Source organism: Tachysurus fulvidraco, chromosome 4 (assembly GCF_022655615.1).
Source record: "Tachysurus fulvidraco isolate hzauxx_2018 chromosome 4, HZAU_PFXX_2.0, whole genome shotgun sequence".
NCBI classification, from domain to species: Eukaryota; Metazoa; Chordata; class Actinopteri; order Siluriformes; family Bagridae; genus Tachysurus; species Tachysurus fulvidraco.
Window position 1 is genome coordinate 7,383,421 of NC_062521.1, and position 23,886 is coordinate 7,407,306.

At 35.8% G+C, this 23,886-nt stretch overlaps 1 long non-coding RNA gene across 3 annotated transcripts in view; it reads left to right on the forward strand.

The window, feature by feature from the left end:
- The window catches only part of LOC113655410, a 29,829-nt gene extending 6,284 nt beyond the window's left edge, over positions 1 to 23,545 (forward strand). The window contains exons 2-4 of one of the 3 annotated variants that reach the window (XR_007140491.1): positions 4,130 to 4,222; positions 18,141 to 18,347; positions 23,289 to 23,545. This is a non-coding gene — a long non-coding RNA (uncharacterized LOC113655410). The remainder of the gene's footprint in view (positions 1 to 4,129; positions 4,223 to 18,140; positions 18,348 to 23,288) is intronic. The other 2 variants (XR_003443712.2, XR_007140490.1) reach the window with 2 other exon arrangements.
- Positions 23,546 to 23,886: the final 341 nt, after the last annotated feature.

The window sequence follows — 23,886 nt, forward strand, 5'->3', positions numbered from 1 at the left end:
AGAATTTGGAAACTCCAGTGAATGCTCGACAAAAGCTCAGAGTCAAGAAGACTATTGTCTTGTTAAAACGTTTCCCAGTTTATCCTCTGAAACATCTATAATTTTGCACTTTTTCCTTACATTGTCATTTTTTCACACTTCCTTACTAATGCTGCTATAAAACTGTCACTATCTGCTATCTGTCTTAAGCTTATGACCGAAGCATCCTCACTTAGACTCTAGACTAGATTAGACTTAGAAAGCATATTGGTCGTAGTTTTGCACTGTCAATTCAATTCAGTTTATTTGTATAGCCCTTTTAACACTTGGCATTGGGGCAGTAGTGGCTCAAGCGGTCAGAGAATTGAGGTTCAAGCCCCAGCTCGGCCACTGTTGGGCTCTTGAGCAAGGCCCTTAAACCTCTATGCTCCAGAAGTGCTGTGTCATGGCTGGCCCTGTGCTCTGACCCCAGGCTCCAAAGGTTGGGATATGTGAGGAAAGAATTTCAGTGTGCTGTGGATGTAGATGTGACAAAATAAAATGCTTCTTCTATTCTATTGTCTCAAAGCATTCAAACAGAATACAAGTTCAAAAGTTTAAAATTGTTACAATTTATCTCTAACTTTTATCCCAGTCTCTTGTCACAAATTTGCACACATGCACTATGTCCCCTTAGTCCCCTAGTTCCTTATTGTCATATGTAGCTTTAGGTCTTTATGTAGTACCAAGTGCGAAAGGAGGTCCTAATGTTTGCCTGTAGATCTCTGCCGTGTGAGTCTTTTCATCAGACGTGTGAGGAGAGGAAAAGTACATGTTATTTTTTCATGATAAAGATACTGTAAATCCATCCATCTATTTTTCTTTTTTGTTGCACTCAGTTCTTTAGAGTATTTTTTTCTTCCTAGATACAGAGGAAGTTCATTGTGAACGCCTGAAGTTGTGTCATTGGAGTTTTGTCATCATGGCCTTTTCTATGAGCGATATCTCTCTCTCTCTCTCTCTCTCTCTCTCTCTCTCTCTCTCTCTCTCTCTCACTCTCACTGATGAAATTTTAGATTAAACAAATTGAGCATCTGATATTAGACCATTTTACAAAGAAACACTAAAGGCATTAGCAAACAGGTCTTATTTAAAAAGTAACAGTTAAATTCCCTTATTTTTTCTGAGTTGTCTGATAAATAAATGTATTATGTTGATCTTTGCTTTACTAACTCTCGAATCTTAGATGTAGCCATGTCCTGTCTGAAATCCGCAACACAATAGAAGTGATTTGGTTCTTTATTACACACGAGTAAATCACATTTGACAGTTCTTTCAGACTTCAGCAGACTTGTATATTAATTCCCTTTTTATTATTCTGTCAGTTAGAATGAATGTAGGTCAGAATAAATCCCTGATGACACAACCTGCCTTGGATTGGCATATTTGGGTATGTTTCAATCTTGTGTAGTCGGAAAAGGCTCCGGATCCACTGTGACCCTGACCAGTGGTTACTGAAACGGAGTGAGTGAGTGAGATTGTGTGTGTGTGTGAGAGAGAGTGAGAAAAACTGTGTGAGAGAGTTAGAAATTAATGTATATTAATTAATAATAATGATAAGATTCATATTTAATATTTTTATATCTTACAAGTTTTACTGTAGTGACTGCTGTATGATGCCCAGAGCTTAGATACATTTTCCAAAAATAAAGCAAGAAGACACGAATGCAAACTCTCACCAGAGTAAAAAGTAATGCGATGTAATTACATTTAAAACAAAGCTCTACATGTTTTTTGAATTATAAAGGTCATGTGAAAAATACTGTGGTCATGCAGTCATGGGAATTGACGTCACCTTGAGCAATTATCAGAACTTCCGTTTAAGGACACACAGCAACAGGAGTACTGCTAAATTCTAGCAAAAGAAGGTTAGCACAGGAATAACATACGGTGTCAGTAAAGCAAAGTTCAGGTCACAAACACGACGTCTCTCCTTTAAACATGTTTGTAATAGTGAAGGGAAGACAAAGAACAATGTGGCCTATTCTTTAAACACATCTGTGCTGCGCAAAGTTACAAACTTGATATATGTCAACTAGAGCAAAACTAACAGATCATAAATAAATAGAAAATAGAAGAGACGTGGCAAATGCTAATGAGTCAAGAGACAGCAGGCACTTTATACAGTATATCTGAATCTATATTTCACATATATAGAGATACATATTATACCATGTTACTAATGTGTTTTACTTCGGAATGTGATAACTAATTAGATTTTGCTGCTTTATAGTTATAAAAATGGGAAATAAGTCGACTAACTTCTGAGAACAGCAGCAGTGAACTGATTGTAAATGGAGATGTGACTAACAGACTTAAAGAGACTCCCTGACATTCTTATATCTGACACACCAACTCGGGTTTTGAAAAAATAGGACAAAAATATTTACTTCACTTTCAGGCATATCAGATCATACAGTATCAGTTCTTCATTCTGTTCTGTTTTACGACCCAAAATCCAAAAGAATAAAGACTGAATCTGAGCGAGATGAATAAGCTTCAGCAACTCATTTACTTTAATGGTGTTATTAATGTTGTTTTAATTTTTTTAATTTTTTTTAATGATCTCTTACTGGTACAAATAACTTAAAGGATACACTGTATTGTACACATGAAACACACACATTAAATTTAATGACATCCTATTCTTAATCTGTAGGGTTTACTACGAAATTGGTCCACCCTTTGCAGTGATAACAGCTTCAAATCAACTTCAAGGAGCACAAAATTGTCCAATATATTTTGGTATGCTTAGTTCTTAGAACTAAGTGCCAAACACAACCCCTGAAAAAGTTGCTGTTGTTCCAAATTGCTTCCACTTTGTTATAATACCACTAACAGTTGACATATTTAGTAGTGAGGAAATTGGGGAATGGACTTATTGCAGAGGTGAAAATGGTGCATGAATTCACTGAACCATGCATGAATTCACTGAACCATGCATGAATTCACTGAATTCACTGAGCTCCTGAGAGTGACCCATTCGTTCACTGTCTCCATGGAAGTGATTGGAACACCTGAATTCAATTATTTGGACTGGTGTCCCAAAACTTTTGCCAATATAGTGTGTGTAGAGCATGATAAAACAGTAAAGTCGGGGTCTTTGTAATGTAATGTAGCTGAGAAATCCAGTTTGAAAACAGACTTGAATGCTTGATTATGTTTGGCTGTCAGTCATTTTTGATCACAGAGGTGGAGCTTCATGAAAACGGATGTGAATCATTCAGTTCAATTCAATGTGAATGTATTGGCATAACTCTTTTAACAATGGGCATTGTCTCATAGCAGATTTACAGAACATAAACCTAATACAAAAAGTTTAATATTACTCAAAGATTAATATCTTAAAGATGTTTAAGATTAATATTTGACTTATATTTAAATGTGTTTGTATTTATCCACACTGAACAAGCTTGAGGTGACTGAGGCGACTGTGGTGAGGAAAATCTGTGGAAGAGGAAGAAACCTTGAGAGGAACCAGACTTAAAAGGGAACCTCATCCTCAATTGGGTGACACTGGAGGGTGCGAATATAAATATAATTTCTGCCAATTGTGTATTGATGAGGAGGTTGTTGTCCTCAAAGACCACATGTAGTTGTAATCTCCCGTTGCTGTTAAAATAAATCCCATACTATAAAGACCTAATAATTATAAGTCATATTACAATCTGATATTGCATTACACAAAAGCTAGATCGGTTCCTCTATTGCAAACAGACAGGATACAGAGCGTGCCAATGTGTTCCCAAAAATCTCAACTAGCTCATGTTATCTGCATTGTCTTAAAAAAGCAAGTTGCTATTAAATCACATTTCAGATCTGTCATTATTTTCTCTTCAGTGTTTCTTGGAAAAATACACATTAACAGTGCTGTACTGATTAAATGCCTTAGTCTGTAATATTTACTGGCATAAAGTAAAACAGAATATATATATATATATATATATTCCTGTTGTATGATGCCTTCACATTTACTGGCCACTTTAATAGGAACACTTGTTAACCTTGCTCATTCATACAATTATTCAATCAATCTATCAATGTGGCAGCAGCTCAACTGGACAGCATAAGATTCTAAAAACATCTTCTGCTGTTTTTTTGTGATTTGTAGTGGAACCTTATGTGGTGGTCTGCATTTGTAACCCATTTACCTCAATGTTTGGGCATGCTGTTCTATTCTGAGATGCTCATCTGTTCAGCACAGGTGAGCCTTTCTTTCAGCCTGACCGTTTTCTTCTGACCTTCGTCGTCACTAAGGCATTTCATTCCAACTGTCCCTTTCTTTTTTTTTTTTTTTTCTTTTTTCTTTTCTTTTTTTTTGGTATTCTACTCTAGAGACTGGTGTAAATGAAAATACCAGAAATCCCTGAAACACTAAATCCAGACCTGCCACGAACAACCATGCCACAGACAAGCTCATTCAACCAAGATCACATTTTTCCCACATTTTGAGGTTTGATGTGAATATTTACTAAAGCTCTTGTGCTGTATCTTATTGGATTTTATGCATTGCACTGCTGTCACATGACTGACTGACAAGAAACCTGCATGATTGTGCAAGGGTCTTCCTATTAAATCCGTCAGCAGGGGATTTTATATTCAAATTTTTTACATTTTTATTCACCTCAGTTGACACATGGTATGTCATATGATTTAAGATGTATTATTCGTAAGACTGAAAGTTAAGATGGGATTCCTGCTGCAGAGTACTCACAAGGGTATAAGAGCGAAACAGAAGGCAGAAACCTATACCATGACTCATTTGTTTCATTGGGTTCAATAGGTTTGCCTTTGCAGCATTAAAATTCCGGTAGTGTTTGAAAGTGACTTTATTCGATGTGTTTCTCTCCTATTAGTTTTGACTTCCTAGTTGTAAATTTTTAAATGTTATTTGTATAAAAATCAGGTCTATGGGCATCATCAAACCTGTAGATAATTCAGTTTGGTTTTATTTGTATAGCTATAGACATTTTCACAATGCAGATCTACAGGAATATAAAAAATCAGAATAAAATTGATATAGTTTAAAATTTTATATTTATGCCTAAAAAGCAAGCTAGAGTCGATGGTGGAAAGGAAAAACTCCCCGAGACTATATGAGGAAGTGACAACAGATGTGATTGTAATAATGTAGTTCTGTTGTAATAATCTTAAATCCTATGCATTTATATTTATGGCAATTGGCAGACTGTCTTATCCAGAGTGACTTACATTTTAGCTCATTTTTATACAACTGAGCTGTTGAGGGTTAAGGGCTTTGCTCAGGGGCTTGGTGGTGGTAGATCGGTGGACCTGGCATTTGAACTCACAACCTATTGTATACATTTGGTGTGTTTATGGTGTGTAAAACTGTACCAATAGACAGTTGAAGGTAGCTAGTTAGATAGCTAGTGAGAAATTCTCTGACTAAGCTATTTATTAGGATCACTACTACTAATACTGGGTGGTGTCTCTCTTTGTTTTTTGAAATCCGCCTCACTTTTTCATATTGTGGATTCCACAAGATATTCCTTTAATATTTTGGTCCTTGTTGACATGACTTCATCATACAATTCCTGGAACAGACGATATGGTTTTCCTCTTTTGTAACCCATCTGCCTCAGGTTTCGATGTGTTGTGTGTTCTGTGATGCTTTTCTGCTCACCACAACTGTACAGAGTGGTTAACTGAGTAACTGTAGCCCTTTCTGTCAACTTGAAGGCTGTCCATTCTCCATTGAGATGTTTCCTTATGCAGAACTGCTAATGTTTTTTTCTTCATTGCGCCATTCAGACAGTGCAAGCCCAGCCCATCTGGCACCAATAATCATCCCCACAGTCAAAATTACTGAGATGAGATTCTTCCTCATTCTGATGGTTGATGATTTCCTAATTAGCTAAAGCTGCCTGTCCTTATCCCACGATTGGTTGATTAAATAATTGCATGAATGAGCTGATGTACAGATGTTTCTAATAAAGTGCATGGTGAGTGTATCTTGAAGATATTCTTCCTTTAATTTTTCTACTACCCTAAAATAGTAGAGATTTACAAGGGAAACACTTGATTTGACTCATCAAAGAAAAAGACCAGAGCAAAACAGTGTGTACGTGTTTGTTATGGTTGCGTAGGAGGAACTTCTTTTTTCCCATGGATCTCAGGCTTCCACAAACTCCAGCTTGAAAAGCCATGTTACATCATATCCGATGCATGTGCATTTTTATGACCTTTCTTCTAAAACAAACAAGCCTTTTTTTCGGTCCTCCATTAAGCCCAAGATAGGTTCTCTGGGATGTTGTGTAGGATGTATTAGAAGACTTTAACTCAGTCGTTCTCTTTTACATGCCCACACACATCTTGGCCAGGGGTTAGCTTGCGTTCCTTTGGTGTTAGAGGTCCAGACAGGTTTACCCTGCACCACTGTGGGAACTTAGCCAGTCATCTCTGGAGTTATGAAAGGCATGTGGGGGAGAGGAAGCCGTGGTTTGGTGTGTCAGCGCCTTGTGTGCGTTCCATTCTGTTAACCCACTCTAGCTTTTTTGACTCATCTGGATCCCTTTGGCCCTTTGAGATGGGTGTGTGTGAATGTGGGGGAGGAAACAAGCTGTTTCTTCTTTAGGAGGTTTGTTCAGTACAGTCTTTATGGCTTCTTGGAGAATGAAGAACAGAATGGTAAGTCAGTACCTGATCAATACTATTCGAATGATCAATAAAGCGGTGAATGAGTCAGTGTGAGGCTTTTGCTGCTGAAAGTGTTTAGGATCGTTGTACTGTAGTTGGCAGTCGGCGGGCCAGAACAATGCTATAGCACTGCATTGTATGTAAGAGCATGAACCATATTAGCACAGCAGTAGATATGTACACAGCTGACAGGCAATGAAACACGATTTCACTGTTTTGTCATATTTTATTGCAGCTGTAGGGTGTCAATTTATACCTAGACAACATGTGATAAGTTGCGTATTTAAAAAAAACAAAACTCTGAGGCATGGTGGCACAGTTGTTAGTGTTGCTGAGTCATGGCTCCAGGGTCTGAGGTTCAGTCATGAGCTAACGCGGGTTTTACTGTCTAATGCAGAGTTTTGCAAGTTCATTACATGTCAGTTTGGGTTTTATCCCACCTTCCAAAAAAAAACCCAACATGCAGGCAGGTGGATTGGCTATACTAAAATGCCTTTAGGTGTGCATGTCTGTACGTGAATATGTGTATGCGTGGTGTCCTATGATGGACTGGCAATCAATCCATGGTGTATTTCTTCCCAGTGCTCCATTATGACAAGTTGCAATGACATACAGTTATATTCAAAATCTTGCTTACATGACTAGAATTAACTCAGTTATTAACTAGGATGTAATAGCAAACAAATGTGGTTTTTTCCCTGTTTGAAACAGAGGAAAATACAATTTTTTTATTTATTTTTACAAAGAAATTTATGTGCAGATGTTTTTGCTGAGTGTATGACCAAACAGGAAGCCCATTTGACCTCTTGGTTTTCCCAGTAAAGCGCTTGATCTGTCCTCTACTTATTGTGGGAAAAACAGAGATCCCGCCTCCAGGCTATCTTTAGTTCAGGATATTAGCTGTACTGTATGGGGAGGGCTGTGTGATCTCATCTCAACACATCATGGCCTCATGATCTCATGCAAATCCATTAGGATTCACGATTCAGAATGAAGAGTAAATATTAGGGGTAGGATAGCCTATTGGTTAAGGTATTGGACTACTAATTGGAATGTTGTGAGTTTTGAATCCCACATCCACCAATCTATCACTGCTGGGCCCCTGAGCCAAGCCCTTAACCCTCAATTGCTCTGTTGTGTAAAATGAGATAATGATGCAAGTCGCTCTGGATAAGGGCGTTTGCTAAATGCTTTAAATGTAAATGTTAACTGCTGGGTGTTAAATTTGTGCATGAAATTCAACTAAACTCTAATAACTGTCTCACTCATTTGAATTCTTACAAATCTTTGCATAAGATTTAGGTGTTTTGTGAAATACATATAACGTCAGACTGGCTACTTCCTTTCAAAGTCACAGTTTCAAATCTGTTTAAGCTAGTTTCACCTATTCCACTTTGTAAAGTCAAACAAGCGAAGGACAACAAAACAGACATTCTTGAGGATCTGAGTAATTATGGTGCTCTTCTCGATTTCTTGTGTATATTTTAGTGATTCGTTGATGTCACTGAGAGCAATGTGGTTCAAATACCCCCTTCACAGAGGCAAATACCCCACACTGGTACCGATTACTGTAAACGAGGAAGGTTTGAGACATTTGTGCAAAACCGCTGGCCCAGGAGCTCACGGTGCACTGAGCAAAGCTGCGTGGGGCTGTGTGTGGGCAGCCATGACACAGATGACTCAGCACCCAGCAGCAAAAAACTCCCTTAATTACTCCTTTAAACTGATCTAGAATTTAGACTGAAGAATACTTTAGCTACTTATATGTTACAGATAATGCAATACTCATGGCTATAATATGGTTAGTTCAGAGTAGACACAGGAATTAGCAAAAGGTAAGAAATTATACATATGTCTATATAGAGTACAGTGTGCATTATAGCAGATCCATGCTAAGTCTAAGATATTCTTGATCTGAAAATATTTACTCGAATATCTTTTTGGTTTTTAGTCATGCTTCATCAGCCTCTTTAGAATGTGACTGGTTTGCCGAAGAGTATTTTATTCAGCCATTTTATTCAGGCACCACGTCATTTTTTGAGTATATCTGACCACCATATAGGTGACACGTCATTTTTGACAACCGGGACTGACCACTAAATATTGCTTTTGGTAGCTCACTTTTAAATCACATATTTCACGCCTTTTTTTTTTGTAATCCAAAACACTTGCTTGCTAATGCTGAGTACAGGCATTAATCAAAAATACAAACTATTCTGTCAGATCTGCTTGTGTTATTATTATTACTATTATTATGTTTTGTAGATTAGTACATACAATTATTTATTTTGGATTTACAGAAATTGACAATTCTACAATTCAGTTTAAAATCATTTAATATGTAGATACTTATTTTTATTTCTATGCAGGTTTTTTAGTTTTATATGTAGCTAAATGTCAAGTATGTATATATTTTTTTCAATTATGTAAATTCAATGTTTTATATGATTAAAGTTTTTATATAATTTATTTTAATAACACTAGATTAAGTATGATCATTAATAAGTTGTATGTTATATAAATTATAGTATGGCAAATAAACTAGTAAGCCAACTACAGTAATTTCATGGAAACTAAATTTACAGCCTGATTTGATTGTGAATTGAAATTTCTGGTAAATATGAAATAAGGCAGCGATTTTAAAATGTCAAGTTAATGTCACAGGTAAAAGATCAGTATCGGTATCAGATTTGGTAGAACATGACTAAGAAATTGCCTGTTTGATCATCTTAGTCAAGTTTCAGTCTTATTTATGGTCATAGTTAACTAAACAAATTCCTGTTTGTGAAGTTGTTAAGTCATTTCTCACAGGTTCCTTGTAATGTAGGTAAGAATCAGCAAATTTTCTTGAAGAACTCACCAGGTTCAAATAAGGTTGCTGATGCATAAGTCAGATGCACTGTGTGGGTGTGGGTGGTCAAGGCCCAAAACGGGGGTTGTGCTTTGAGTCAGCTCAACTGCAAGCTGCAAATGCTAAAAACAAAAGCTTATTTTTTTAAGTGTAAAGAAGCGATGAACAATATGTGGAATTACAGAAACATTCTGGTAAAATTAGTAATCAGTTTTGTGTGTAATACCTCTGACACACTGGTATTGAAACGTGATCGCGGTGGTCGAAAGCTGAAAGAAAAAGTGTTGTTCAGTGTTGATCAGTCCTGATATAGGTGCTACGAGGTGCTTTTTTTGTTGAGTACATAGGTTCGCTAGTGTTTGTCTTTGAGATTAATATCTTAGCACTAAGGTTTTGTTTTTTTAAAACATTAAAAAGCATTTATACTTATCTGGTCTTCTTATAAATGTTTCTCTTCACTGAACAGAATTATTACAGGTTGTAAATGCTACAAGATTTCACCAACATATTTATTTTTAGCTACTTGTTTTATTTTATTTTCCCTTATGGGCCATGCTCAGCAAAGATTTTTATCTCTCCAAGAGCAAACTAATTAGATTCTTAGCTGCCTGCCTGCTAATGCAATGTGGTATTCTTTATGAATATTTATTTTTCACTGATCATTAATCTGTGTTTGTATCTTATTCCTTTTTGACTAATTTGTGACTAGAGATTGAACCTCCTCTGGATCTGTTTGCTTTTTAATTAAATTAGTGATATTTGTTTGAGAATGACTAGAGGATTTCAAATAGAATTTGTATTACTTTTGATTTCTGCGGTGATGCTTTGTTGTGCCTTGTCACATATAAAAGCAGTTACTAACAATCTGTTTCTGGCACTGAAAAACCCGATGCTTTATATTTGACCACATCTGACTAAACTCAAGAGGTTTGTAAGAGAATATGAAACTCCTACATTATTGTGGCACATTTTATAGCGCAAACATTACATTGTTCCGGTTGTTCTTTTGTTTTGTATTGTTTTGTTTTGTTTGGTATTTTTCTCCCGTTTACTTATTCTAGTCCATTTTGTATTTTGCTTTTCTATGATTCTTTAAATTGTGCGATGTATTTTAAATTCAAAAAGAAAAAACAGGAGAAAGAAATTTTTTACCTATTCAAATACACATCTGAACAATTATTATCCCTACATCTTACCTCTGATATTGATATGATTAAATTTAATTGGTAGGGTATTTTTTTTGATTGTTTGTTTTTTTAACACCCAAGTAATTGTTTATGGATTTATAATAGCAGCTTACATTAAACTCACTTTAAAAGGAAGCTGATTCTGTGATATATATGGTAGGTGTAATGCAGTAATGGTTAGGAATTAGTAAAGGTTGAACAGAAACAATTTTCCTCGCAAAAACACATTGCATTATATGTTTGCTAACCTACTTTACAGTGCAAGGCAAAACAGCTGTGAACTAAAGAAGGATATAGTGTTATTTTCTCTTATCATCTCGTGTCATATTGTAGATTTCATTCTGCACTATTTTTTTCATTACAAGTAAATGTTACAGCTGTCAGAAATGTAGAGTGAATATTCATTCAAGAGAAAACGGCTGATGAGTAGGTGCCGTTTCAGTCCTGCTTTGTTTTCGCGTTCACATGCTCCCTGATAGAAGCTGCACTACCGTATTTTACCGGAAGGGGGCAGCGTTTTTAAACTAATGAATACTTTGTGTATTCAATACAGACTCAGCGTGTTTTTTGTTTTGTTTTTCTCTTCACAAGACGTCACGCCATTAGGGAAGAGATTAATATATCTTATTTTATATACTCCAATGTCCTTATTAACAGCTCATATTAAAACACTTAGACTTTTATAGCCTCTCAATTGACAGTATTTGTCACTATTAATGTACACGAGCACCTTATTATAATATAATATTTGTGATTAATATATATATAAAATATAATATAATTATAGCGCTGTAGATTCATAGTGTAATATAAGAAGTATTTGAATTGGGCATAAAGTAATAAAAACCGATAAATACCTACGGAGCGTTTGATTTTTAGCAAATTGAAGCTAATCTTTGTCAGATCACTGTTTACTTTCAGATAATGTCCCAACGCGGTTGCTGTAAAACGTGTAAAAAGCACAGTCAAGACATTATTTTTGCAACTGATTAAGAATTCATTCAATTATACATTTTAATGTTTAATGTAAACGTGGAACAATTGAGTTAGAATTTAGACGATAAATATTTATTTGCCATAAACCGTAGCCTACATTACAGGAAGATAAGGAAAATGCTGACATAAACTATTAAATAATCCTGTTTGAGTATATTAAGTTAATTGAAAAAAAAAATAAATATATAGTAGCACAATAAAAAAAATTAGTCAACCACATATAATAAACATTACTTAGATTTTAGTCTCATACGAGCTTCATGTGGCAGTTTTACTGTATATTTCCAGTCATGTACATTCGTGATAAACACGTGTAGTACAGATACTATTACTGACACTGGATCTATTTCACTATATCAGATCATATTATACGTGGACGTTTATTTGATCGTATAACAACAGCTGTAAGACCTGTAGCGCTCACTTTGAGTGTGGTTTGTATTATCATATTATCAACTACGCGGATTCACGACTTTACTAATAATCTGCTGTGTGTTTTTAACATAATGTGCTTTTAAAATACAGTATTTTACACAGTATTCTACACTTTTCACCTGTTCAGACTGCAACCTGTTTCATCAGGTTATTTTAATGCATGGTGAAAGGTATTATTATATCGTATATAGTGTTTATGTTAATAGTCTATATTTATTATTCGTCATAACCCACACACTGGAGGTTTCTGCTGTTGCTTTCAGTCTGAAAACAAAAAGGTCAAGCTGTTTAAAGACGTTTTTCCACACGCAGACTACGGGTGTTATTTGAGTCTTATCTCTTTTAACTTCACAGCGATGTAAATATGACGTTCATTATAAATTAACCTCTACTCTTTACACCTTAGCAACATCCGTAATTAGCTTACTAATGTAAACAAAACACACAACAGCCTGTTTACTGATGTGAAAGCTCACACAGAATAGTGAGACATATAATGTATATAATATGTCATAATATTCATAATATGATCATTTTTCAATCGATTCTTTGGGTCAGTGTGTAATTTGGAATATTTTGGACATTATAATGTTTTAGTTTGATAGTTTAGTGAAATGTTAGCACACATCATTACTAGCATTATACTGGTCACACAGGCTAAACGTTTGGCTTTTATATATTAAAAACAAAATAGCATTTGTGTGTAAATTCAAGACTCAATTTCTGCTTTGTGTATTTATTATAGAAAAAAAAGAATTAAGCCTGAAAGACAAAATGTTCCAGCTACATTGCTTCCTTTTTTGCTTAGCCTTTCAGCCCTTAAACTAATCAAATGCAAAATATGTTAATGCTAATATAATTATTAATGTTATGTAATTATATATTTGAATACAGTTTTTTTTGTTGGTCATATCACTAATATAGGCCCACAGACTTGTAGTAAGTGTACACCTTTTCAGAGTACATTAAAAACAAATGATTCAAGCAAAAGTCAAATTTAGATTTAGAAATTAGTCCACTTATTTTTTAATTCTTTGTGACAAATGTACTGTATGGTTTATGATGAAGACAGACTTTAAATTTAACACTGAAATGTAGAGTTCAGTGAACCAAAAGCCCAACAATAAGCTCTTACGGTATGTATAAATACTTGCTGGATGTTAATCTTTTTGCTTTTTGATATGATAGACTATTGATCTTTCTTTTTTTTGTGACCTACAGGTCGAATCGTTTCCTACAGTACATCTCAGCTAACCTCAACTTTTTTTTTTTTTTTTTTTTTTTTTACAAGAAATAGTATTTATAATGTTACAAGAATTGGGTGTTTTAGTCACTCTTTCCACTCTCTCATTGCAATTATCTTTCAGTTTGTGATTTAGCTCTCTTTCTGTCCATTATACAATGTTTAGTCAGTAGCACTAGTAGCTTTTCCTCATCTGTAGTGCTTACAGCTTTCTGGGAAAAAGGACACAATCTGGATTTTTAAAGATACGGCTTGATTAAATTTGTCTGCATGATGGAACCCTAGATCATATACAGAGGAACTATTTCTTTTTGGTTTTTTGTTATTTGATCTTTTAATTGTTGTGTTTGAGTGTGATCATGACGATGGAGGAATCATAGTCTATATGTGTGGGGGTTTTTTTTCTTTAATTTGTGTGTGTGTGTGTGTGTGAGAGAGAGAGAGAGAGAGAGAGAGAGAGAGAGAGAGAGAGAGAGAGAGAGAGCATGCAGAACCATATAGTGGCATTCTAAACAATAGAAGGTTGCTGCATTCACACACACGCACACACAAACACACACACACACACACACACATATATATATATATATATATATATATATATATATATATATATATATATATATATATATATATATATAAATATATAATAGACAGTCTGTTAATTCTATACTTATAGTATTGTTAGGATCGAGTACTTAAGTCATGACTGAGTTTGAAATCTTTAAAAAAAAGATACTGTTGTTTTTGCACTGTTGTGTGTACTTTGGGAATTAGAGAGTTTATAGCAAACAGGAAATTCTAAATGATCTTTTCTCATCATGCAGTCTTTGGTAATGGTGTGACTAACAAACATGTGAAGGGAAGCGAACAGAAAATAACAATTGTGCTGTAATTTATAACCCAATGAGGAATAAATGATGATGGTGAATCAAGCACTTATTCATAACCTAATGAATACAGAAATAGCTGGAAGTAGGATCAGTTTGTTGATCGTGTCATTCGTGTTTCCGATATTTTTTTTTGTATAGATTTATAGTCATAATTTGAGCCATAATTTGAAACAATGCACACATTTCAGCACTGGGCCTGACATTTTCTCTTTTAGTTGTAATAATGATAATAATAATAATAATAATAATAATAATAATAATAATAATAATAGTAATAATGCAAATAAATGATGGTAATAATAATAGCAGGTCAGTAAAAACACTACTATTGGGTCTGGCTGATATACCAAACAGTCTTTGAGTGAAAACTGAAAAAGAGAGTGACATTAATGACGACGCGAGCAGATTACATCTTGTGAAAGCTGAGCACTGTCAGCCGTCACTGAGGAAAAGTGAAACTGCAGTGGACTTCTATAGCGTGGTACAGTATTTAAACGAGCCGTAATCGATGGCCTGGTTGTTCTGCTTTGAATGAGGAAATTGAGCAAGGGACCTAAAGTCATGATTTGGAAGCATCGAGTTCTTGTGAAAAGGGCTCCTAAGCTTCATGTGTTCCCAAATAGACATGTGTAATATTAGATTGTGAAAGTGGATGATATGTGACATGTGACGTGACATTTTACACACCGAATGCATGAAGAGTAAACTTTTTACAGTTAAAAGGTGCGAATAGCTGAAATAACGGCAGTATAGAGAAAAACCGAGACAAGAGAGAGAGACACAGAAACACACAATCATCAGCGTCTGAAAGTTTATTTAATGCTGTACATTTATTCATATCATCAGGTTTCTAAATCTAAGTCCTAAAATTGCCACAAGTTCATCTTAGGACAGAACAGTGTGTTGTTCATTTAAGTGTGTTTCAGACACACAGTCAGGTTTGTGTTGTGTTGTGGAGCAGTGGAGCTTTATTCAACAGCTGTGACCTTTAACCTTTTGCTTGCCCAGCTGCAGTAGTTTAACCAACCGCTGTAGTGACTTTTTACTACGTGTCGTGTTTATCCCATGCAGTTAATTGGGTAAAAAAAATACAAGTGACAATTAACTGATGAGTTATAAAAATATGTAGGGTTAAAGTACCGTTTCAGGATGAGCAATGCAAAAGGTGTGTGTGTGTGTGTGTGTGTGTGTGTGTGTGTGTGTGTGTGTGTGTGTGCGTGTGTGTGTGCGTGCAGATAGCGTGGGCTGAATTTGAATGCTGAGATGCCAAGCAGAAAACATAGGATGTGTAAATGCCACATAAGAAATATTGAATCCATCTCAAAATATTGCACAGCCCTGAATAATATGCATGACCTTTTTTTTCTTCTTCTTCTTTTTTCAGAAAACCACAAGCCTTCTCAGTTTTGTTTTTCGGGCGTAATTTGGCTTATGTTTAAGTTCACAATCTTTGTGTTAAGACAAACATTCTTTGAGTCTTGATGTGCACCAGCCTGAAAAACTAAATCTAATATGAACACACACACACACACACGTGTGTGTGTGTGTGTATATATATATATATATATATATATATATATATATATATATATATATATATATATATATATATATATATATATATATATATATATTGTTTGTTTGTTTGTTTTTGCAGCTTTATTTACACTACACTTATTTGTATCTGGTATTGTTATCAGATCAAGATCAGTCATGCATCGAAATGAGATGTTTATTGGTTTGATTTTGTTTCATTTTTTATTCTTAATTCAAATACATTCCTCATAAACCAGGAAATCTTTCTCAGGACCTGATGAAATCCGGTACATGATAAATTCTTAAATAATAAACGCAATATTCTAAAAGTCTAAGACCAAATATAACCCCAGGATTACTAACCCTAACTCCTTGTACACGACTGTACAACTACACAAATATATTGTACAAAAACATTGGATCTGACTCAGCAACTGACACTTCATTTAACTGTGTAATTCTGCAATTAAAAATCACAGAGTTGTGTTTTTTTGTTGTTGTTGTTTTGCTGTTTCTTTTAGTTTTGGCTTATTTAAGTGGCATATTTCTTATCACAGACTTCTCATTTTGTTTTGACCATGCTGCCTTAACATCAGACGACTCTCAAAAGCCACGAGGTGGGCGTATGTTTCCAACACAATTAAAAAAACAACAAAAAAAAACCAACACACACCAAAAAAAACCCCAACCAGCTGCCTAAAGATCAGCGTTGTTAGTTTATACACTGAAAATTATGACCAGAAATATCACAGATTCAAGTTTGTATATTTTAGAAAGAGACTTTACTGAGTGTTAGAAAAAAAGGAGGGAAAAAAAAACACAAAATCACACTCACACTAGTATATAAAAACACTTGCATGTCATGATGTGTATCTTTCACTTAAGAAAGCTTTTTAAAAGTCAGCTTTCAGCCTTTTTGTCTTGATGTCTACATGTGTGTGTGTGTGTGTGTATGTGTGTGTTTTGTATCTCACTGAGTATATCAGTACTCCCACTTGTGGTTGTGTGCTGCTTGCTGCTTTGCTCAGAGACAACAGTAAGAGGTTAATGATAGTCACAAAAACACTCCTGCTTTTAAAAGAAGAAGAAGAAGCTGCACAAAATGAACAATTTTTTTCATTTCATTTCATTTGTATCCCTGAATCTAACCATTTAAAAACAATCCTAGAGACCAGGAGCCTTGTAAACAGACTGATGTAATATCAGTTCAGAGTTGTATAAAGGCTTCATTTGGATCATATCTTCTACTTTCTGACTTCACACCTCATTTTACAATTTAGTTCATTTTTCCAGACAGTTCGAAAGCACTGAAGATTAATCCAGTTCTTCAACTCTTTAGCTTTTGTTGTTTGGATCCGATGTTTTTTTTTTACCAAATATATATAAATATATTTAAGTGGACTGTTACTCTTTAGTTGGGACATAACCAGTAAAAAATATGCAGTTAAATTGTACGGTTTCCGAGTAAGACGAGAAGACGTGCGTGGAGATTTGATCTTTGTTGTCTGTGAGAGTTTCAGTATTAATTGTCTTGTGTGTAGGTGTAAGTTATCAGCAGCCAGTCAAAAACAGAACACCGAATTTCACTCGATGTTTTTTTATCCGGATCGCTCATATTTTACTAACTGCGGCGTGGCTTCGTATCGCTTTCACATTCTTTAACTAATTCTCTTTTTTTAGACCTGTCCTGCTTTTGTTGGAGAAGGTAACAAAAACAAGAATACAAAAAAAAACCCAAACAACATGTTGCGAGAGAAGTCATCTTAGAAGCAGATGGTTGTATATTTTCTTATATGTAGATGTTGGATAAAATTGTGCGATCACCATACAAACGAAAACAAACGCCGTTCTGTTCGAAAAGCTGCGTTTTAAATTAAATGACAAGAAATAAGTGTCTGGGTGCATTTCCTCCCAGGGTGTGTGTTGTGTCCCACAGCATTGCTGGATTGTCTGAGCTTCTGGTTAAGATCTAATTAGAGTGGAAAAGTTTGTTGTGCAGTTTGTGTGGAATCTATGGTTATTGTGAAGATCCTGATGAAGAAGGATCATGTAGAACAAAAGAGGCGCCGCGGGTCTGCGCTTAACCACGGAGCCATCAAACACACCTCTGCACACTGGTGTCACCTTCAAATGACTAATTTAGTTTTTTTTTTTTTTTTTAAAAACAGCTCACTGTGTGTGTGTGTGTGTGTGTGTGTGTGTGTGTGTGTGTGTGTGTGTGTGTGTGTGTGTGTGTGTGTGTGTGTGTGTCATATCATGACATCAAATTAAACCATTACAATTTTTTTTCTTATCTCACTCTTTTTTCTTTTCTTTTTTTTAAGGTGGTTCATCATGAAAAAAGAGATTCAAACGACTTTAAAAATTTCCCATCTCGATTTATCGACTTCAGAACAAACATCATTCATCGTAATATTTAATCTGCTTCATAAACACAAGCAAGAAGCAAACTGATCCTCGTGACAGAGAGGAAGAAAAAAAACGGATAAAATGCTGATCTGAGCCTCAGGGAGTCGACGGAACTAATGAAGGTGTTTGAAATCTCAAGATTGTTGAGTTTTTTAATTAGATATATGGATGAAGTTAATGTGTCTTGTAGTTGTTTTTATATAAATAAATTCTGAAGTCATTTTGAAACTGATGGTTTAGATGATATTGGTGACACTCGGGGGAAATTTGACTCTCAAACATGTTCTCGACACAACCCACTCAGTTTCATAGGAAAAATCTTAACCTTTTCAGCTCTAACAAATGCCCATCAAAGTGTGTATGTGTGTGTGTGTGTGTGTGTGTGTGAGAGAGAGATATAGAGAGACACTAAACAACAAAAGCACTTTTTTTTTGCCATTTTCTTGCACACTTAAACCCTTCAATTTAAATTAATATGTACGATTTTTTTTCTTATCTTTTTTCTTATCACCACCCCTGTGATGTTTTATACTTATCACAGTGACACATCTAATATTTCTGAGTTGTCTGGATCAGATTTTGTGTTCAGAAGAATGTGTGGGCAGATCCATGCGTTTTTGAAGCGTTTTTTTTTTCCAGGCACTCAGTTTTAAGAGATGTTAACATGATTTAATAGTCATTTATCACCTGGATATAAGTGCGGGGCTAGGTGTAGACTGCTGGGGAAGTTTTGCATGTAAGTTGTTGCTGTTGTTGTTTTTTCAGCTTGATATAGTCATTATTATTAGTTTTAGATTATTACTAGATTGAAATTTTGCAGGTCTGAAACTTCAAGAGCAAATCTGCAGGTGTTAAATGTTGGACCGTGTCGTATAGATTATATAAGTATTTATTATAATCCTATAGAAAAGTCCAGCATTAGGTTATTTTTTTAACTTAAGCAATTCAGCTAAATGTAAGAGAAAGAGAAGTTTTTTCTTGTGTTATTGTATTCTTACTTGTTCAACACAACCCTCATAGGGAATATCTGATGACTTTGAATCGAAAATCTTGTTTGAAAAAAAAGTTCATTTGTATCATCGAGTTTGTTGTTAGTTGGATCACAGCCTTAAACAGGAAGTGGGAGGCTAATATCTGTGTTGTTTACCATTTGAGGGTGCTATATTTTTAACCCCGAATGTAAATTCAGTGTTATATTTAAGATTTGTACAGAATGATTTTTATACAAACTTCTGACCAGATTAAAAAAAAAAAAAAAAATCTCTGATACAAAAACACATTGCATTGAAATTGATTTAAAAAGGAATTTACAGTCTGTTGCTCAGTCAAAAAAAGCCAGGCGACATTCTGTAATTTACACAGTAGTGAGAAAAGTACTAGTCATTAGGAAACAATATTGCGTTTCTCTGAATAACTCAATCAGTAATCGTGGCAAATTTCATTCGTACTTTGACTTAAATATCTACACATTTCCTGCTATTCTGTTAGAGCTTCTTTTTATGCATATCTCCCCCCCCCCTCTCTCATTCGTTCAAGTAACTGATTAATTACTTTCTGCCACTCACAGAAATCATACTTCTTCCACCCACTCTTAAGACAGATCGTTTTTTTTCCTCTTCGTTGACCTGCTTCTATCTACCACCATGGGGGAAGTGTTTACTAATCACCAAGATCTGAAGCTGACTCAAGTGATGGATTTTCAAACTCGTACGTTATGTGAAGTGGTGGTGATTATTCATAATGTTTCCAAAAAAAAAGCTAAGGTGGGGAAGCTTTTTTTTTTTTTTTTACATGCTACTAATATGTAACTAAAGCGTTTTCTTGCTAAACACCCGACCACAGCATAAATATTAAACAAGAAACATGTCAAAAGTGGGCTGACGAAGCAGCAGTGGAAGTCAACCAGTGATTAGTGTGACCTCTTGTCTTTTCCTGTCTGTTCCTCACCACATTTATTACCATAACATACAGAAAACAAGTTATGAACAAGAGCCTGATGTCTTTATTTAAAAGATGTGTGTAAAGCAGGACTCGGTGAAGGTGCGGGGTTTGTGATTTTTATATATTGTTAAATACACGTTTAACCCAAACCTCAACAACCTACTGTGTCCTGTTAGTTCAGGAATAAAGACTACTTTAGCTTCAATAAATAGACAAAATGTGACATTATAATGAGCCTAATATACACCACCATGATCAACTATAGTGTTAACTGCACTGACACCCGTCTATTTTCTGTAGCACCAATACTACACAGGGTTGCAGGAAGTCTGGAGTCTATCCCAGGGACCTCAGGGCACAAGGCAGAGCACAATCACACACACACACATTCACACACTACGGACAATTTAGAGATGCTTATCGTTTCACAGCAGTCTTTGGCTTGGGGGCTGAAATCGGAGTCCCTAGAGGAAACCCCTGAGACACAGGGAGAACATGTGAACTGCACACACAGGGTGAAGGCCATAATCATGCCCCCAACCCCGGTGGTTCAAGTCAAACATGCTTACCAATACAAGTAAACAGGTGAAGGGAAGAACATTGTAAAGAGGTTGGATTATATTAGACACCGAGTGGACAGTTGGTTTTTGTAGTCTTTTGTTGGGACCAGGAAAAATGAGCATGCATAAGGTTAAGCGAAACTTTGACTAGGTCCAAATTGTGATGGCTAGATGACTGAGTCAGAGCATCTCCGAAATGGCGATTCTTGTGGACAACAGGATCATGGGCGACTCATCTGATATGACTCTAGAGTAGAGCTGCTTTAGCACAACTTGCTGAAAGAGTTAATGCAAGCTACGATAGAAGACGGTGTCAGGACGCACAGTATGCTGTTACACACAGCTGCAGACTGGTCATATGCCCATGCTGACCCCATTCCACTACTGAAAGTATCTACAGTACATTGGGCATGTAAGGATCAGGACTGGACCATAGAGCAGTAGAAGATGGTCTGCTGGTCTGATCAATCACCTGTTCTTTTACACCGTGTGCAGAATGAAAATCTCAGGAGAGATTAACAGGGTTTGAAAAACCACCACATCTGCCACCAATAAACATGCCACGGTTCAAGTCACAGACATTTTTTTTTTCTTCATTTTTTTCTTTTTCATTCCGATGTTTGACATGAACGGTAACTGAAGCTCCTGACCTGTCTCTGCATGATTTTATGCATTGTGCTTCTGCCACATGATTAGATAACTGCATGAATAAGCAGGTTCACATGCGTTTCTATTAAAGTGCCTAGTGCGCGCGCGCGCGCGTGTGTGTGTGTGTGTGTGTGTGTGTGTATACACCACATGAACTGTACCAGATTAATGGCCATTTACGTTCATAGTGTTTTCTCTTTAAGCTAATCAGAGTGTAAGACACGAGTCACAGGGCCGTATATGAATCATGCTGGTTAGCAGTAAGCATTCAGATGGTTGTGAGCTCCCTATGGGTGTCAAGTGTAGAGGCTTTGATTTGAACACTTTCTTAGTCACTAAGTAAGGAATCAATATTATTTTTCTTGTAGCCTAAACACACCTGAAATAAAATAGAGCTCAAAAGTGTGTCCTCAATGGCCATTTGTGTGTTACACATCTTAATTAATCAGTCACAGTAGTTCTTGAACAAGATTATATGTTGTAGTTTGTACACGTTTACGTTGAGTATTAAAGGATGAGACATACATACGAAGCCTCAAAAATGATCACTGTGACTGTTAAAGCATGATACAGAGAATGATTCACACTGAATGGGTAAATGAGTGGGTAGGGGTGTGTGTGTGTGCGTGTGTGTGTTTGTGTGTGTTTAGGCAGATTTTTATATTTTGGACGTGACCAAATGTGACACTTTTGCTCTCTATGAGGAAAACTCCTTTTTGGAGCAGCTTTTAAGGATCCAAACGGATTATTTTTGGTTACTGAAGATAGGATTAGATTAGAAATAATTAAGTAAGACGTGCACGTGGGTATCTGCATATTTGTCCGGGTGCACTCTTAATTGCAGTGACAAGTTTCATACAACATACTGAAGTTTGTTCACTGAACATTAAAAGATTCTTTGGCTGCTGAAGATTTTCTTCCCTTTTCACCCCATTTCTATATTTTTAGAAATGACTGAATGATACATGACTTTTATTATCCTTGATCACGCATGTAACTGGAACAGGCCGTAATTCTAAATGGTTTTCCTTTTAAACTGGAAGTGTTTATCATGCTTCTGTTTTCTGGATGTGGCTTTGAGACAAATTGTTGCCAATAAACCGAAAACGTATCTCGTTTTAATGAGTTAGTGGGAAAGGGGAAACACAGAGAGAGACAGATGTGGTTAAAATCAAGAACAAGAACGAATGTGCCAGGGAGGGGGGTCCAGAAAGCTGAATTATGCAAATTAAAGAACGTGTGGGTTAAACATTGTGTTTGAAGCCTTTAAGTACGTCGCTTAATACCTTATGTGGGATTATGGCTTTCTACACTAGCGAGTACAAAAAGCGTGTAGTGGAAAATCTGTTACAATTGGTTTTTTTTTGGTTTTTTTTGGGCTGTTAACAATGAAACAATACATAAAAATAAGTCGGATATGCACATACAGTAGTGACTGTCAGGTTCACTGAATGGAATAGATCAGATTCTCCTCTGGCTTTGTGTTTGTATAATGCAGTACAGTCTAGAGAAGTGCATTAGACGAGTTTGAAATTTGTGATTCAAGATCCTTTTATTGTCACTATACTGAGTACAGTGAAATCAAATCATTTGCCAGAGGCATAAGTTATGTCCAGGATGAGAAGAGTCTGTTAGGATGTTTATGTCAGATTTTTAGAGCTACCGTTATACCATCGATGAGGAGGAGAAAGAAAAGGAAACCTGGGCATTTGATAGTAGCACCTATGGCTGTGAAACCTCAGCCCTACTATTACAGCCATGCCTATAGCTCAAAGGGAAATGACTGCAGACAGGTGTTACAGCTCGAGGCCAGAACTTCCTGACGTTTCCTGTAATAACGACTGCTGCGGTGCAAATGTTCTCATGTTAACCTGTTTTTTCTTTGTTTTTTTTTTTGTTTTGTTTTCTGCACAGGCCACTAGAGAAAGACCCGATCTACTGTACAAGCTACAGTTCTACACACCTAACAAAACTGAGGACAAGGTCATCTCAGGTATCCATGTTTTTGGATCTGTATGCTGCATCTATACATTTAATGATATGTATATCTCTATAAGCTGTATATCTGAGCAACAGATAATCATGATGAGTTGATGTGAAACCCTGATAGCAATGATAACTGAAGTTGAGTAATGAAAGGAGCAAATAAATATTACCCTGAAAAAAAAACATGATCGTCGTGACATTTGTCTGTTTCTGTGGTCGGCTTTGGGACCCGAAAGTGTTTGTTTTAATGGTGTTTACATTTGATGTGCCCTCCTACTTGTCTATCAGTTGGTTGAGATGTGGTTTATAGCAAACACTATGCATTCCCAGACTCTGAGGACACATGTAATGTTTCAAATGTCACTCTCTCTCTCTCTCTCTCTCTCTCTCTCTCTCTCTCTCTCTCTCTCTCTCTCTCTCTCTCTCTCTCACACGCACGCACACCTACATGCACACATGATCAGACACATGCTGAGCAGAAGGCAGTATGTTTTTAAACATATCAATAGAAATAGCTTGTGCACAG